General features: G+C 45.1%; 2 non-coding genes across 2 annotated transcripts; both read left to right on the top strand.

Moving 5' to 3' along the window:
- Positions 1-7,892: 7,892 nt before the first annotated feature.
- Positions 7,893-8,008, top strand: LOC127682013 (U5 spliceosomal RNA). Its single transcript, XR_007977316.1, has one exon. It is a non-coding gene; the product is annotated as a U5 spliceosomal RNA (small nuclear RNA).
- Positions 8,009-14,819: 6,811 nt separating this feature from the next.
- LOC127682014 (U5 spliceosomal RNA) lies at positions 14,820-14,935 on the top strand. Its single transcript, XR_007977317.1, has one exon. It is a non-coding gene; the product is annotated as a U5 spliceosomal RNA (small nuclear RNA).
- The last annotated feature ends 3,990 nt before the right edge of the window (positions 14,936-18,925 follow it).

Below are 18,925 nucleotides of genomic sequence, written 5' to 3' on the forward strand. Positions count from 1 at the left end.
AGGTTTTGTGGCTTCTGTTCTAGTACCTAGCTTAGTACCAAGTGGAACTTCTGCTTTTATGTAAGACTGTAATTATATGGGAAATGTATAATATTTCAGTGAGGACCTTGTGATTCTGCAGACAGGGGTTCAAATCCTGGCATCTTGATTGCTTTCTCTTTGAAATGCATAAAATATTTTAAAGACACTATTTAACATAGTTGGCCACATGCTAGTGCTACACATAGTGCTAGACTGGGATAGTGGAATAAACAAGACGAATAGTTCCTGTCCGCGAAACATTTTTTTCTATTAAGAACACGGAGGGCCGGGCGTTAGTGGCACACGCCTGTAATCCCAGCACTCTGGGAGGCAGAGGCAGGCGGATTTCTGAGTTCGAGGCCAGCCTGGTCTACAGAGTGAGTTCCAGGACAGCCAGGGCTACACAGAGAAACCCTGTCTCAACAAAACCAAATCCAAAAAAAAAAAAAAAAAAAAAAAAAAAAAAAAAGAACACGGAGGAAGCCAGACGGTGGTGATTCAAGCTTTTAATACCACCACTAGAGAGACATGTAGATTTGAATTCGAAGTCAGCCTGGTCTACAATCTGAGTTCCAGAATAGCCAAATCCTGTCTAGGAAAACAAACAAAACAAAACCAAAAAGAACACGAGGGAAGTGGGGTATGGTAGTTCATGCCTATAATCCTAGCTCTGTGTAGATGACTACAAGAGAATAATTTTAAAGCCAACCTTAAGACTATCTGCCAACCTTAGCTAAGCAGCATGTTTGAGGCCCGTGTGGGCTGTGTGAAACTCTGTCTCAATAAACAAATAAACAAAAAAGTTCCTGGTGATGAATAGCATCCTAAGGTGCCTAAATGCGTGAACCACCATACCTGATTTTTGTCATTATTTATAAAGACTTTTTTGTTCCGTGGTACTAGGTAACAGCTCCGGACTTTATTCACTATAGGCAAGGTTTTTGTCCGGACTTTGTTCACTATAGGCAAGGTTTTTGTTGTTGTTGTTTGCCTTTAGATTTATGTATTTATTTTATGTATATGAGTATTCTGTAGCTCTCTTCAGACACCAGAAGAGGGCAGCCGATCCCATTACAGATGGTTGTGACCTTCTATGTGATTGCTAGGAATTAAACTCACTGCTGAGCCATCTCTCCAGCCCTAGGCGAGCATTCACACACTGAACTGTACCATAACTGCCCCAGTATGCAGACCTACGCAGACTGGCACCACCCCTCCACTGAGTATATGGATTATGTAAATGACGTCTAGCCGTTGGTCTATCCAACCTTGCCAAGTCTGAAGACCTAAGTTTGATCTTCTAGACCTATATGGTAGAAGAATGATCTCCCCCAAAGCCTCCACAGATGTGCAGTGGTGTGCACCACGTACACACATGCACTAAATAAACAAGTTAAATGTAGTTACATTAAAAACAAGAACAAAGCCGGGCAGTGGTGGCGCACGCCTGTAATCCCAGCACTCTGGGAGGCAGAGGCAGGCGGATCTCTGAGTTCGAGGCCAGCCTGGTCTACAGAGGGAGTTCCAGGACAGCCAGGGCTACACAGAAAAACCCTGTCTCGAAAAAACCAAATCCAAAGGAAAAAAAAAAACAAGAACAACACCGGGCATTGGTGGCGCACACCTGTAATCCCAGCACTCTGGGAGGCAGAGGCCGGCAGATTTCTGAGTTCGAGGACAGCCTGGTCTACAGAGTGAGTTCCAGGACAGCCAGGGCTATACAGAGAAACCCTGTCTCGGGGAAGAAAAAAAAAATCCAAAAAAACCAAAACAAAAAAACAAAAACCAAAAAATCAAAAAACCCAAGAACAACAACAATGGAAGGAGGGACAGGGCATGGAGATGGCTCAGAGGGTGAAAGCACTTGCTGCTGTGCTTGACCCTGGAACACACAGGGTGGAAAGAGAGAAATAACTCCTGAAAGCTGTCATCCCATGTGTGAACACACACACACACACACACACACACACAATGATGATGGTCATGACGATGATGATTGATGATAAAGTTAAAATATAAAAGAAAACAACCTCTTGTCCATGAACATCCTAGACTGGCCTCTACCTCAGAGTGTTGCAAAGAGTGACCTGTTTTTCTTTGTTTTGTTTTTTGAGACAGGGTCTTAATATGTAGCTCTGTCTGTCCTGGAATTTGTTATATAAGCTGCTCTTCCCAAGGTCCTGAGTTCAATTCCCAGAAACCATGTGGTGGCTCACAACCATCTGTAATGGGATCTGATGCTCTCTTCTGGTGTGTCTGAAGACAACGTACTCATACATGAAATAAATAAATCTTTAAAAAAAAATTAAACCTAGCCTTACGACAGGGTTTTATGGGCTGGAGAGATGTCTCAGTGGGTAAGAGCACTGACTGCTCTTCTGAAGGTCATGAGTTCAAATCCCAGCACCCACATGGTGGCTCATAACCATCTGTAGAGATCTGACACCCTTTTCTGGTGTCTGAAGATAGCTATAGTATACTTGCATATAACAACAAATAAATTTTTATTTTTTTGTTTTTTTTCGAGACAGGGTTTCTCTGTGTAGCCCTGGCTGTCCTGGAACTCACTTTGTAGACCAGGTTGGCCTTGAACTCAGAAATCCGCCTGCCTCTGCCTCCCAAGTGCTGGGATTAAAGGCATGCGCCACCACCGCCCGGCTAAATAAATCTTAAAAGAAAGAAAAAGACAGGGTTTTATTATGGAGCAGACAACACAGGACTCAGGAGAGGAGCAGATACTCTTAACAGCTGAGCCTTCTCTCCAACCCTCTTTCTTTCTTCTTTATTTTATATTTATTTATTTGTATGTGTTCCTGTGAAGGTCAGAGGAAAACTCTCAGTAGTCAGTGCTCTCCTAGCATGCAGGTGCTATAAATCAAGATCAGGTCTTCAGACTCAGGGGCAAGCACCTTTATTTACTAAGCCATCTCTCGGCCCTCCAGCCTCTCTCTCTGTCTCTGTCTCTGTCTCTGTCTCTGTCTCTGTCTCTCTCTCTCTCTCTCTCTCAACAGGGTTTCTCTGTGTAGCTCTGGCTGTCCTGGAACTCACTCTGTAGACCAGACTGGCTTCTAACTCAGAGATCTGCCTGCCTCTGCCTCCTGAGTGCTGGGATTAAAGTTGTGCACCACCACTGCCTGGCTACTTTCTTTTTAAGAATATATTCATTGGAGTTGGAAAGAGGGCTTTGCAGTTAAGGATACTAGTTGCTCTTGCAGAGGGCTTTGTTCCACTCCCAATACTCATACAGCTACCTACAACCCTTTGTAAATCTGATCCAGAGCATCAGATACACCCTCTTCTGACCTCTGATGACCCCAGGCATGCATGAGATGCAGAGCATAAAACTCTCATATATACTGAGAGGGAATGCAATAAGCCAACTCAAACCAAACTAAAGTATATAAAGGCAGGTTTATTGGGAAGCTCCTCTCACTGGTCCCAAGAAAAGAGGCCAGGGAAGTTGCCAAGGGGTGGGAGAAAGAGGGAAAGGTTTAGAGAAAGATAAAGAGTATGCACATAGGAAGAGAGAAAATGCAGAGAGGGAGAGAGAGAGGAGAGAGAGAAAATGGGAACCAAAATGTCTGGATGATAGATTGAAGAACCTCTTGGTGGGAGGAACCCCAGCCCCTGGGTTGGAAAGTTCCTGGTTGGGGGAGGTCTGCCAGGCAGGGATTGAGGGATGCTGAGGTCCCACGAAGGCCAGGTCTACTTTGATATGTAAAATATGCACCTCAGCCATTTTTCCTGGGTCTGAATCCCAACACACACAAAATAAATAAATATAAATATTTTTCAAGAGTATGTATCTGTACTGGCTGGTTTTGTGTGTTAACTTGACACAGGCTGGAATTATCACAGAGAAAGAAGCTTCAGTTGAGGAAGTGCCCTGTGAAATCCAGCTGTAAGGTGTTTTCTCAATTAGTGATCAAGTGGAGAGGGCCCCTTGTGGGTGGTGCCATCCCTGGGCTGGTAGTCTTGGGTTCTATAAGAGGGCAGGCTGAGCAAGTCAGGGGAAGCAAGCCAGTAAGGAACATCCCTCTGTGGCCTCTGTATCAGCTCCTGCTTCCTGACCCGATTGAGTTCTAGTCCTGACTTCCTTTAGTGATGAACAGCAGTGTGGAAGTGTAAAGTGAATAAACCCTTTCCTCCACAACTTGCTTCTTGGTCATGATGTTTGTACAGGAATAGAAACCTTGACTAAGACATTATCTGTAAGGACGTGTTAGCAGAGACAGAGAGACAGGCAGCAGAATTCAAAACCAGACTGGTCAATATAATGAGTTCCAGGCTAGCCAGGATTACATAATTAGATCCAGTCTTGAAAAATTTTTAAAAAGATTTATTTGTTTTATATATATGAGTACACTGTAGCTGTCTTCAGACACACCAGAAGAAGGCATCTGATTTCATTACAGTTGGTTGTAAGCCACCATGTGGTTGCTGGAAATTGAACTCAGAACCTCTGGAAGAGCAGTCAGTGCTCTTAATCACTGAGCCATCTTTCCAGCCCTCAATTTTTAAAAAGAGAAAAAAGAAAAGAAAGAAAAAGAAATAGAGAAACAGTCCACTCTGTTGGCGTTCCTTCTAGGCGCCACCCCACAGTTACTGGCATCCAGGTGTGCCGGACTCACTGTAAAAGAGGCTGTTTGCCCCCCCTCTCTCTTATCCTCTCAGTCTCTTAGTCTCCTGCTCTCAGACCCTTCTCTCCCTGCCCCCTTTCCCTTTCCCTTTCTCCCCCTCCCCTTCCCCTCTACCCCTTCTCCACATGTTCCTGGCTGCTCTCTCTCTCTCTCTCTCTCTCTCTCTCTCTCTCTCTCTCTCTCTGTGTGTGTGTGTGTGTGTCTTTGTCTTTCTGTCTCTACCCCCTCTTCAACTCCCCTTCTCATGCCCTAAAACTCTGTTCCATACTATATCCATTGTATGGCTGGTACTGCAGAGGGAAGGGACACCTCAGCATGGACCCTCAGATGCACCCCCTTCCACCTCACTATATGGTAGCGACTCTACCAAACATATCCTGGTTCTTTCTTTTAATAAAACACAACAGTCTTTTGGTGAAGTGTGCCTATAATTTTCTCTCAGTGTTTTTAATCTGAAACAGAAATATGAACCTTTCCTGGTTAATTATGATATTACATAAGAGAGATAGGTGCATCTATTAGATTCCTCTCCTGTTGTAGTGACAGCAGAGGCCATCAGATCAGTGGCTTTAGGGACATTCCAAGTAACATTCAGCAGAAGTTTGGCTCAGCTTTTTGTTGTTGTTGGTTTTGTTTGTTTTGAGACAACGTTTTACTGTGTAGCCCTGGCTGTCCTGATACTCATCCTGTAGATCAGGCTGGCCTCGAACTCACAGAGATCATTTGCCTCTGCCTCCTGAGTGCTGGGTTCAAAGGCCAAAGGCGTGCTCCACCACTGCCCTGCCCTGCCCTTTCTTTTCCTTTCATTTTCTTTCTTTCTTTCTTTCTTTCTTTCTTTCTTTCTTTCTTTCTTTCTTTCTTTCTTTCTTTCTTTCTTCTTTCCTTCCTTCCTCTCTTCTTCCTTCCTTCCTTTCTTTCTTCCTTTTTTCAGTTTTCTGGTTTGGTTAGACATGATCTTACTACTATGTAGCCATGGTGATCTAAGACTGGGTTAGCCTCAGATTCACAAAGATCCACCTGCCTGCCTCTGCTTCCCAATGACCGGGATTAATCCATGCCTGGCAGCTTTTTTTTTTTTTTAACAAAACAAAAAAAGCAGCATTTATATGTCATCCAGTGTTTAATAAGTAGCTCACAGCCGAGTATGATGGTCCTCACTTTTTATCCTAGCACTAGTGGCACAGAGGCAAGCCGACCTCTGAACTCAAGGTCTACAGAGTGAGTTCCAGGATAGCCAGGGCTGCACAGAGAAACCTTGTCTTGAAAAATCAAAACAAAAGTGTAGACAAGGCTAGCTAGAGGCTCATTATGAAAAGTAACCTGGCTTTGAACTTGTGAGCGAGCTTCCGCCCCCACCTCCCCAGTGCTGGGATTGCTTTACAGCTTTCAGTGGCTTCCTCTTGCTGTCAGGGTAGAACAGATCACAGACCCTCTAGCTTCCTCTCTCGCTCTCCTAGAAATCAGGTCGAGCTCCTAGACAACTCTCTCTCTCTCTCTCTCTCTCTCTCTCTCTCTCTCTCTCTCTCTCTCTCTCTGAGACAGAGTTTAGCCCCTCCGAGCCCTAGACCAAGCCCTGAACACTAACCTTGCTTTATCTAGTGTCTGCCCCCTTTGTGACCCAGGCACTCCTGGCCACAAAGGAGATTACAAAGTGTGGGGCCTGCCCACTGGAAAACCGGGAAGAGTCAGGATCCCACTTTATCCTCTAGAAGTGAGGGGGGCCTCTCTTCCTCAACACTCCAGCATTTGGGCCTGGTGCAGTGAAGTACACCTTTATTCCCAGCAGAAGGAGGCAGAAACAAGTGGATCTATGAGTTCCAGGCCAGCCTGGACTACATATTAAGTTCCAGGGCTACATATTAAGTTAAGGGCAGCCAGGGCTACATGTTGAAATCCTGTTGAAACAGGAGAAGGAAAATGAAGAAGGAGACAAAAAAACCCCAAACCCTGTCATTCTGCTTCTGCCTCCCCTTCTGCCCTTTCCTCATGGCTCCTGCTCATGGCGCCCACAGTTATGCGGTTGTCTGTCCTCCGCAAGCTCATCTGGAGTACAATTTCACCTCAGCTTTCCTTTTCTTCGAGAACTCGTAACCTTGGGTCATATGCAGGTCACAATGGTGCCACCTTGCTGCTCAGGGTCCCTGGTGCTTGGCCTGTGTCAGTAAGCGATGCATTATCACAGGCTCAGCACACAGACAGCCCTGTGTCCTAGAACAAGAACTGCCAGTTCGCAATCCCCCCCCCTTTTTTTTTGGTAAAATGATTATACCACGATAACCAGTTTCAAGGTCTGACTATTCATTTTAACCCCACCCCCTGTTTATTTTATTTTATTTTTAATTAAATAAGAGAACTTTTAAACCGGGCAGTGGTGGCACATGCCTTTAAATCCCAGCACTTGGGAGGCAGAGGCAGGTGGATTTCTGAGTTCCAGGCCAACCTGGTCTACAGAATGAGTTCCAGGACAGCCAGGGCTATACAGAGAAACCCTGTCTCGAAAAAAACCCAAAAAACCAAAACAAAACAAAACAAAAACAAAAACAAGAGAGAGAGAGAGAGAGAGAGAGAGAGAGAGAGAGAGAGAGAGAGAGAACTTTAAACTGGATGTGTGTGCACATGCCTGTCATGCCAACATTTAGGAAGCAGAGGCAGGAGGATGAGGAATTCAAGATCTTCCTAGTCTATTCGGCCAGTTTAGTGCCAACCTGAAATACAGCCGACTCTCTAATGGCTGCCCAGCCCTCATGAGATTACGGCAAAGAGAACTGTGCTCAACTTTTCAGGCCCGCCTAATGGACAGTTTGAAGCACAGTCTCAAACTTTCAAGAAGCAAAATCAAGCTATTACACCCCGCTCCCCAGCTTAGAAAAAAGAAAAAAAAAAAAAAAAAGAACTTTCACTTGGTGTAAATTTAAAACAAGGTGCTTCTATTCCTGTGAGTCCGGCTTCTGCACTGCCCTCTGGCGACAGCTCAGCATCTACTAGGGGAAAATAAAATAAGGGCAGCCTTATTTACATACCCACAATGCATTGCGCACAGATCAGTGCGCAAATTTAAATGGGTAAACGCTTATTTTTTTCTTTCCCGTTGTATTGTCTTTATGGTGATGTGATTTTTCAGAGACTTGCGTGGAAGGAAAGCAGAAATAATCATTTATTTTGTGTAATTAACCCCCATCGGTTATCTAGGAGTTACAGTCAGGCGAGTATGCTCACCAGAGTTACACTGGCATACTCTGGTTTCTCTTCAGATCGTATAAATCTTTCGCCTTTTACTAAAGATTTCCGTGGAGAGGAACAATTCTGAGTCTTAACCCAATTTTTTGAGGTCCTGCTTGTGCAGGACTACCACATTTGGCTTAAAATTAGAACTGTATTTGTCTAGAGAGTTGTCTCAGTACGTATGAGCAGTGCTCAGGCAGCCACAGCTATCTATCTCCTGGTGTGTCTGAAGACAGCTACAGTGTACTTACATACAACAAGTAAATACACCTTTTTTTTTTTTTTTTTTTAAAATAAAGTTAAATTAAAACTTGTCTTGTTGTTTGGACATGTGTGCCCTAGGTATAATCTCTACAATTCTCAGTGGTATGTACTTTTAGCCTTTTTTCTAGAATTTCACCAAAACCCTTTTTCTATACTCTATCATCTGTAGACCTGGCTGGCCTCTGCTTTCCCAATGCTGGATTTAAGTTAGTGTACCACTATAAACATGCTATTAATTTACTAGTTCTGGGTTCCTTTAGTAAAAACTACAAAGCTACGACTGGGGTGCATGGTACATTCCTGTATTCCTATTAAGAAGGAACCTATACATAGCTAACACTACTTGGGTGACAAAGAGCCAGAAACTAGGTAGCCCAGAGACCTAGAGTAAAACCAAACACTACTGATCTTAGAAGAGAAAAAAGAGAAACGCACACAGGGGCCACAGAAATGGCTTAGCAATTAAAATCATGAATCGCTCTTGCAAATTTTGATTCCAGTTACCTGTAACTCTAGCATCCTTCCCTCTGGCGTCCCTGCATGCACATATTTAAAAATGAGAATAAATTATATAAACGACACATAATACCGCTGGGACTGATGACTACTCAGGAGGCTGAGACAGGAGAATTCCAGACTTGGTTCCATGACAAGACCATTTCAAAAGACGAAGCCTTCCTCCTCCAACCTCTACTAAAGGGTTGAGGCATATAGCTTCTTGATAGAACAAATTGTCAGATATCTAGGGACTGGGGAGTGTTTGCTGATCACGCACAGGGACCCGAGTTTAGATCTTTGCGCTACATACAGGAGGTAGCAATGTGTGTGTAACTCCAGCCCCGCGGTAATGGACGTAGACTCCTGGAGCTTGCTAGCCAGCAATTTGGTCTCAGGAGTGACCCAATAGACGAGAGCAGACGGGCTGAGAGGAAAGCCCCGGTCCCGGGCTGTCTGTCCGCAGCTGTTCGTCCCTGTTAGGTGAGGAAGTGTTTGGCTCTGCTCACTCAGGCTGATCCCTCCTGTGGTCACGGGCTGAAGGCGAGAGCTGGGTAGGAGCTCCTGTGCCCACGGAGAGATGCCCTTGCTGCGGGCCAAGGAGCCAAATAACATCCAGCCTTCAGCTCAATTTCGTTTTTGTTTTGTTTTGATTATTTTTTGGGGGGGGTGATTTTTTTTTTTTTTTTTTTTTTTTTTTTTTTTTTTTTTTTTTTTTGAGACAGGGTTTCTCTGTGTAGCCCTGGCTGTCCTGGAATTCACTCTGTAGACCAGGCTGGCCTCGAACTCAGAAATCTGCCTGCCTCTGCCTCCCAAGTGCTGGGATTACAGGTGCGTGCCACCATGCCCAGCCTAAGTTTGCATTATTGCCTGCCTCAGCCTCCCAGCTGGCAGGGTTACAGATGTGAGCATCACACTCAGCTCCCAGTCTTTTACAGGTTTTTGAAATAGGATCTCATTCTGTGGCAGAAGCTGGTCTCGAACTCACACCTAACTCCCTGTCTCCTGAGTGGGGAGAACAGCAGTGTCTGCCACTCAGCCCAGATCTGGCTTCCTGATTTTTCTGTCACTTCAGCTGTCGCATGGTTGATGCTGAAATGGAAGAACTGGAAGGCAGACTGCTCAGGAGTCGGAATGTCAGTGGAGCCAAAAGGGGACCCGTGATCACTACGGTGAGGTGGTAACATTTGCACTCTGATCTGGAAGGGGTTCCACTGCCCTCTCCTCCGCGTCTTCGTCCCAGAACCTCCTCACTATGTCCTCTCTCCTGGGTTTTCACTTTCTCTCTCAGTACTGAGTCTTTCTTGTTGATGTTTTTGTTTTTGAGACAGGATTTCTCTGTGTTGCCTTAACTGTACTGGAACTTGCTCAGTAGACCAGGTTGGTCTCAAACTCGGAGATCTGCCCACCTCCCTTCAATGTTCCCACACCCCCACACCCCCACCCCACCTCCGCGAGTGTAATGTTGTACACCTGTACGCCACCACCATAGCTTTTTTAAATTTATATTTATAGTATGTGTAGAAATGTTTTACTGAAGTATGCCTATGCACTATGTGCATGTCTGGTACCTGAGGAGATCAAAAGAGAGCATGGATTCTCTGAGACTCGAGTTACAGATGGTTGTGAGTCAACATGTGCGGGCTGGGAATTGAACCCAGAACCTTTGGAAGAGCAACTAGTGCCCTTTAATGGCTGAGCCATTGCTCCAGCCTCTAAAGAGTTATGTCCTGAGTGGGCATATGGACAAATGAGTGGGTGCCCAGGGAGGCTTAGAAGATGCCTAACCACGAGCTATAGTAACAGGTAGTCCCAAGTCATGTGGGTGCTAGGAATCAAACTCAGGATCTCTGGAAGAGCAGCAGATACTATTACCCTCCAGCCAATTTCTCAGTACCTATTTAATTCTTGAAGAAGACGCCAAGAGCCTTGAAGCACATGACTCAGACCTGACTGCCAGGAACAGTGGAGAATCTGTTCTAAAGAAAAACAAGGGCTGGTGAGATGGCTCAGCGGTTAAGAAGGTCTGACTGCTCTTCTGAAGGTCCCGAGTTCAAATCCCAGCAACCACATGGTGGCTCACAACCATCCTAACAAGATGTGATGCCCTCTTCTGGGATGTCTGAAGGCAGCTACAATGTACTTACATATAATAATAAATAAATCTTAAAAAAAAAAAAAGAAAAAAAAAAGAAAAATAAAACAGGACTGGTGGAACATGCCTTTAATCCCAGTACTCGGGAGGCAGAGGATGGTGGATCTCTGAGTTTCTGGTCCACAGAGGGAGTTCCAGGACAGCCAGGGCTACACTGAGAAACCCTGTCTGGAAAAAACCAAACTAAATCAAACCAGAAAGAAAAAGACAACAAAACAGGATGGATGAGGTCCCGCCCCGCCTCCCCATTCTTTCCCTCCCCAGTACCCCCCTCCCCCACACTGCTAACACTTAGGTAGCAGAGGCAGGGGATAGCCACAGCTGCCACAGGGGATAGTTACTGTTCTCTGCAGGGTGAGGTTTTCAGTTTCCTGAAGCTTCACTGCTCCTAGGAAGCCAGGGTGACGAGGGTTAGGGAAACAACTGAATACCTTTTAGGCAGTTTTGGGGAGCTTAGAACATTACACTGTAAAAACCAGAACAGTTATACTGACAGCAAGAGTCCTCAGGTGCTCTAGCATTAGGGGGTTGCATGGTCTCAGTGCTGGAGATTTCAGGTAGACATTGCTTCAGTGATTAGCCTACCTATGTTCTGAAGCAAGCCAGTGGTCCACAGCAGAGGAAACAGACGCAAAGTGAAGGCAGCGATTCCAGACATCTCTCCTCTCTCCTACTTTTGGCTTCCTGATAGTCAACTGAAGGCATCATGCTTTTTAGAAAAAGTGCCTGATGGGGCTGGAGAGATGGCTCAGTGGGTAAGAACGCTAACTGCTCTTCCGAAGGTCCTGAGTTCAAATCCCAGCAACCACATGGTGGCTCACAACCATTCGTAATGAAATCAGATGCCCTCTTCTGGTGTGTCTGAAGACAGCTACAGTGTACTTACATATAACAAAAAATAACACTTTTTTTTTAAAAGTGCCTGATATAACCCGATTTCCAAATAAACCCACATTCCTGGGCTATAAAGTGAGTTTCAGGCCTGCCAAGTCTACAGTGAGACCCTGGCTAACCTGGTCTGTAAAGAGTGAGTTCCAGGACTGCCAGGACCACATGGAGAAACCCTATCTTGGATAAACAAAATAAATTGTAAAAAAAAAAAAATCACACTCTAATTGTACTCTATTTGTAATATTAGGCCAAGTAGACACATCCAGAGTCATCAGAGAGGAGGCAGCCTCTTTAGGAGCCTGAGGCATTTTCTTAATTAGTGATCAGTGGGGGAGGACCAAGCCTGGCCTGGTGGTCCTGGGTTCTATAGGGAAGCAGGCAGAGCAAGCCATGAGGAGCCAGCCAGTGAGCAGCATTCCATCATGGCCTCTGCATCAGCTCCTACCTCCAGGTTCCTGCCCTGACTGAGCTCCTGCCCTCATCCTTTAATGATGAACTGTCATGTGGAATTGAGAGCAAAATCAACCCTTTTGCTCCCCAAATTGTTTTGGTCATGGTGCTTCATCACAGGAATAGTGACCCCAAGACACTGATGCACTAGAGGACAGGACCTCAGAACATGAATTTGGGGGTAGGGGGCAATTCACCTGAATATCAGCTGACTTGCCTGCTTTTATGATTTGAACATTTTAGTTATGTTTACGAATGTTTTGCCATCATGTAAGTATATGTGTGCCTGGTGCCATGTGGTTTCTGGGAACTGCAATGTGTGCCCTTAACCAATAAGTCAGCACCCCAGCTCTGAGTCTCCTGATTTTTTTATTCTGTTTTGTTTGAATCAAGGTCTGGTCTCACTATGTAGACCAGGCTGTCCTGGAAGTCATTATGTAGACCATGCTGGCCTCAAATTTATAGAGATCGGTCTTCTTTCTGCCTTTGCCTCTGAGTTTTGGCATTAAAGGCATAATAAACCTCCGTGATGGGCTGATCTTCCTACTTTTAAAATAGGCCGGGCAGTGGTGGCACACACCTTTAATCCCTGCTCTTGGGAGGCAGAGGCAGGCAGATTTCTGAGTTCAGGGCAGCCTGGCCTACAGAGTGAGTTCCAGGATGACCAGGGCTACACAAAGAAATCCTGTCTCGAGGGGAAAAAAAAAAAACCATGCAAACCAATAAATAAATAAATAAATCTTTAAAAAAAGTGTCTTCTGTTTTATATGGTTCTCCTTCTCATACTCCTTTTGTGGAGACAGAATCCACTCTATAGCTCAGGCTAGCCTAGATTTTGCTGTGTAGATCACCATGGTAATAAATTCCTGGCACTCCTCCTGTCTGAGATTCCAGAGTTAACTTACTCTGACCACTTTCCTGTGGTTTCTTAGAGCCTTCTAGGGGCATCTCCAGTTGGTTACCCCCTTGATCTTCTGTCCTGTGTCCCAACATTGTTATCAAATCTCAGCACACATTCCTGGGTCCCAGGGCAAGCACAGTTAGTGCTCAACACGTTAGTGTAACATGAATGTGTCAAGACAGTTTTCAAGTTGTTTTTTAAAAAGATTTATTTATTTAATGTGCATTGTTGTTTTGCCTGTGTGTATGTGTGAGGATGTCGGATCCCCTGGAACTGGAGTTACAAACAATTGTGGGCTGTCATGTGGGTGCTGGGAATTGAACCCTGGCCCTCTAAAAGAGCAGCTGTTGTGAGAAAGAGGTTAAGAGAATATGTTCTACAGCGGTGTGGGGGAAAGGGAGGTCCTCAGCAGGCCCCTGACCCTTGAGGGACCAGACAATGACAGTATAGCATAGAATAGAGTTTTATTCAGGGCACGGGGAGGGGAGTTAAGGGGGTAGTAGAGGGAGAGAAAGGCAGAGAGAGGGAGAGAGTATAGAAGCAGAGGCTGGCCATGACCACATGGAAAGACAGGGGAGGGGAGGAGAAGCTGAGAGTGAGAGAATAAGAGATGCAAGAGAGAGGAGCGACATAGCATCCCTCTTTATAGGAGGCCGGGCAACTGTGAGGAGGGGCATACTTGGCTGTTGCCAGGTAACTGTGGGGTGGAGCTTAAACAGAATCCTAACAGCAGCCAGTGCTCTTAACTGCTGAGTCATCTCTCCAAACCCTATTTTATTTATAGTTATCATTTATATGTTTTTCTATTTTTTTTGGTTGGTTTTTTCAAGATAGGGTTTTTCTATGTAGCCCTGGCTGTCTTGGAGCTCACTCTGTAGACCAGGCTGGCCTCGAACCCAGAAATCCGTTTGCTTCTGCCTCCCAAGTGCTGGGATTAAAGGCGTGCGCCACCACTGCCCGGCATATTTTTCTATTTTAAATTTATTTTGAAATAGGGTCTATGTGATCCTAGATGGCCTAAAACTTGCTCTGCAGAACAGATTGGACTCAACCAGAGAGATATGCTTGCCTTTGCTTCTAAGTGTTGGGACTAAAGGCATGGACCTCCACAGCCCAGTACACAATGTGTTTGGATCATATCCACCCATCACTACCTTCCTCCAACTTACTCCACCCATCTCCCTCCCACCTCATGTCCTCTTTGTCGGTTTTGTTTTTGTCTTTGTTTTCTTTTTTAGTTAATAACCTCCTGAGTTCAGTTAATGCTGCCCAAAGGTTTATGAGAGGAGTCATGGGAAGCTTGAGCAACCTGCTAGAATCTCTCTTCCTCAGTAGCCATCAACTGCCAATAGTTCCTTCGCTAAGGGAGGGGTTCCGAAGAAACCCCGCCCCGCCCCGCCCCCTCCCAAGTCCGCAAGTCAGACTTTTTTGTTTTTTGTATGCGTAGCCTCGGAAACACGGCTTTGGTCCTGCCCCCTAATGGTAGCCCAGCGGCAGAACAGGGAGAAAGGTCGGCGTTTTGGAAATCTGGTCTGTGACTTAGCATCTTTTTTACATACCCACAATGCACTGCTCACGGGGCCACGTTTACATTTAAACGTGTAAACTCTTTTACTTCGTTTTTTATTTTTTGTTTTGTTTTCTTAATAGTGATTCAGCTTTCAGAGGCTTAGTGTGAATCGGAAGAAGAGGTCACTAACCAGTTATTTTGTGCATCTAGTTCCCATCGGTTATGTAGGAGTTACAGTCAGCCGAGGACGGTGGGCGGATGCAGTGCTACATACTCTGGTTTCTCTTCAGATCGTATAAATCTTTCGCCTTTTACTAAAGATTTCCGTGGAGAGGAACAACTCTGAGTCTTAACTCAATTTTTTGAGGTCCTGCTTACGCGGGACTGCTATTACTAGTTGAAAATTAGAAGCCTTTCCTGGAAGTGTATACAGGCAAACATATGCAACTAGTACAAATATCTATTGAGGGAACTGCTTAATTTCCAAGTTCTTTTAACAGTTTTAGTTCATTTCTTTTCTCCTTGGGACTTGGCTTTGCTCCTTTTCAATGACCTTCCTCCAGGAACGGCCATCTTTTCATTTTCATAACCACTATTATACTTCTTACCTGCCTTCCTAAAATAATTATTCTTTGGTATCACTTTAAGCCATTTTAACTTTCTGAGCTGGGTGTGGTGACATATCCAAGCACTTCACAGAGAGGCAGAGTCAGGAGGATTGCCCATGAGTTTGAGAGCATCCTAGGCTATCCAGTGAATTTCAGATCAGGGAAGACTCCATATTGGGACCTTGCCTAAAAATAAATAAATAAACAAACAAATAAAAATAACAAGCCCTTATAACTTATTTCCTTATCTGCCCACTCTCCTTTCAGCCCTTACAACCACCTCTCCTATCGCCCCTTGGAAAGGCCCATACTCACCTCAAATAATACAAGGACTGGGATGGAGAGATGGCTCAGTGGTTAAGAGCACTGGCTGCTCTTCCAGTGGTCACGAGTTCAATTCCCAGCAACCACATGGTGGCTCACAGCCATCTGTAATGGTATCTGATGGCTTCTTTTGGTGTGTCTGAAGACAGTTACAGTGTACTCATATAAATAAATAAATCTTTTTTTTTTTTTTTTTGGTTTTTTCGAGACAGGGTTTCTCTGTATAGCCCTGGCTGTCCTGGAACTCACTCTGTAGACCAGGTTGGCCTCGAACTCAGAAATCCACCTGCCTCTGCCTCCCAGAGTGCTGGGATTACAGGCGTGTGCCACCACCGCCCGGCAAAAATAAATAAATCTTAAAAAAAAAAAAAAAAAAAAACCACAAGGATGGAGGTCCATAGAGAATGCTGCTGACTTAGCTGTCCTTAACACACCTCCGTGTCAGAACTAACCTCCTGTAACTAAACCTTTTGGAACCCATTAACTTAGCAGACCACTAACTTCCACCAACTCCCAAACTAAGAATGTCATCAGACATTTGCCTGGAGGAGAGCTGACCTCATTTTGCTGTAACTATCCAGAAAAATTAAGAGTTTTCCTTGATTTATGAAATTTTCTTTTTTCTGTCACACTATAAAATTTCATTGTGGTGGCCCACGGGAAAAGGCACTATTAGGAGGTGTGTCCTTATTGGAGGAGATGTAGCCTTGTTAGAGGAAGTGTGTCACTGTGGAGGTGGGGCTTTGAGATTTCATATACCTAAGTCTGGCCAGTGTGATCCAGACCAGTTTCCTTCTGCCGCCTTAGGATGAAGATATAGAACTCTCTGCTCCTCTAGTGTCATGTGTGCCTGGATGCTACCGTGCTTCCCACCATGATGATAATGGACTGAACCTTTGAACCTATAAGCCAGCCCTAATTAAATGTTAACTTTTATAAGAGTTGCCTTGACGGGCAGTGGTAGCACATGCCTTTAATCCCAGCACTTGGGAGGCAGAGGCAGGAGGTAGATTTCTAATTTCAAGGCCAGCCTGAACCAACCAAGTCTACAGAGTGAGTTCCAAGACAGCCAAGGCTATACAGAGGAAACCCTGTCTTGAAAAACCAAAAGTCAAACCAAACAAAAACAAAAAACAAACCTCAACTCAGACATTTATGAATCTTTTTGGTGTTTTGTTTTTCTAGACAAGGTTCTCTGTGGCTGATCTGAAACTCCCTCTCTATAGACCAGGCTGGCCTTGAACTCAGAGATTTGCCTGTCTCTGTCTTCTGAGTGCTAGGATCAGAGGCGTGTGCCTCCACTGTCTTTAAAACTGCTTCTTTGTTGGAACATAATATTTGGAGTGACCTAGATATGTGTCTTTGAGTCATAGTAACTCAAACTTGGCTCCAGAATAAACTATCCCTTATTTTCTCTGAGTTTTTTTTCTTTAACAGTTCCCATGTGGGGGCTCACAGCCACCACTAACTCCAGTTCCAGGGGATCTGACACCCTCTTCTGACCTGCATTGGCACTGGGCACACATGTGGTACACATGCATATATGCAGATAAAACACTCAGACACATATAATCTTTAAACAACTAAAGAGAGATCCTCGAGCCCTTGCATACTCTAAGTAGTTTCTGTGTGCCTCAACATCTTTCTTCTTCTTCTTCTTCTTCTTCTTCTTCTTCTTCTTCTTCTTCTTCTTCTTCTTCTTCTTCTTCTTCTTCTTCTTCTTCTTCTTTTTGTTTTTTGTTTTTCAAGACAGGGTTTCTCTATATAGCCCTAGCTGTCCTGGAACTCACTCTGTAGACCAGGCTGGCCTCAAACTCAGAAATCCACCTGCCTCTGCCTCCCAAGTGCTGGGATTACAGGTGTGAGCCACCACTGGCCGGCGACATCTTTCTTTTTTTGTTTTGTTTTGTTTCGTTTTGTTTTTCAAGACAGGGTTTCTCTGTGTAGCCCTAGCTGTCCTGGAACTCACTCTGTAGACCAGGCTGGCCTCGAACTCAGAAATCCGCCTGCCTCTGCCTCCCAAGTGCTGGGATTACAGGTGTGAGCCACCACCGCCCGGCTGACATCTTTCTTTTTAAAGTGCTTTTATGGTATGTGCCTTACATATGTTTCTTCATCACATGCACGCAAGAACCAGGATAGGCGGTGAAAGGCATAGGATTCCCTGTAACAGAGGTTACAGATACTCATGAGTTGTTAGACATTGTCTTAGTTAGGGTTTCCATTGCTCTGAAGGACACCATAACCAAAGCCACTCTTATAAAGCACAACCTTTAGTTGGGGCTGGTTTACAGGTTCAGAAGTTCAGTCCGTTATGATGGAGGGAAGCACGGCAGTGTTCAGGCGGGCGTGTCTCTGGTGGAATGGAGAGTTCTACATCTTGTTCCAAAGGCAGACAGGAGAAGACTGGCTCCAGGCAGCCAGGAGAAGGGTTTCAAAGCCACACCCACAGTGACATACTTCCTCCAGCAAGGCCACACCTCCTAATAGTGCTGCTTCTGGGGCCAAGTACATTCAAACCACCACAGACATGATACTTCTGACTTGCATTGTTGCTTTGCTCTTAATAAAGTTTCCTTTCTACTTGGCAGAGGAAAAGGGGGAGGGAGGGAGAAAGAGCACAAGGGAGCACCTCCAAGGGATGACTTCTGTAATGGACACATGGGGTGGCTTCCATGGGTCTCTCTTGGGTCTCCTCGCCTTCTTTCCATTTGTCCCTTGTTTAACTAATTGTGTGCTGAGATCGGAGCCTTCCATCTTGCCCGTTGTTAAACTCCACAAGGTCTGTGGTATCTCAGCGTTTTCAACCATTACCACCAACACCAACACTAACACCCATCTCCATCCAACCACAGAAAACCTCCTGATATCTTTTTTTTCTTTTCTTTCTTTTTTTTTTTTTTGGATTTGGGTTTTTTTGAGACAGGGTTTCTCTATGTAGCCCTGGCTGTCTTGGAACTCACTCTGTAGACCAGGCTGGCCTCGAACTCAGAGATACGCCTGCCTCTGCCTCCTAGAGTGCTGGGATTACAGGCGTGCGCCACCACCACCAGGCAACCTCCTGATTTCTGAATTCACAGAGATCCATTGCCTCTCCCTCTTATGTGCTTGAGTGCTGGAGTTAAAAATGTGCAAGACCAGCCCAGAGAGATGGCTTAACTGTTAAGAGCACCTTCCAAAGGTCCTGAGTTCAAATCCCAGCAACCACATGGGGGCTCACAATCATCCGTAAAGAGATCTGACACCCTCTTCTAGTGTCTGAAGACAGCTACGGTGTACTTAGATATAATAATAAATCTTTTTTAAAAATGTGGAAGACCAGGACCTGGCCCAGCCTTCAATTCCTTATGATAACTACCCTCTCCCCGGCCTACAATGCCACTCAAGCCTTTTCTGCCTTAGAAGTCTACAGCTGCTGGGCGATGGAGGGACTCTAGCCATCCA

The sequence above is a fragment of the Apodemus sylvaticus genome, chromosome 3 (genome assembly GCF_947179515.1).
Source record: "Apodemus sylvaticus chromosome 3, mApoSyl1.1, whole genome shotgun sequence".
NCBI lineage: Eukaryota > Metazoa > Chordata > Mammalia > Rodentia > Muridae > Apodemus > Apodemus sylvaticus.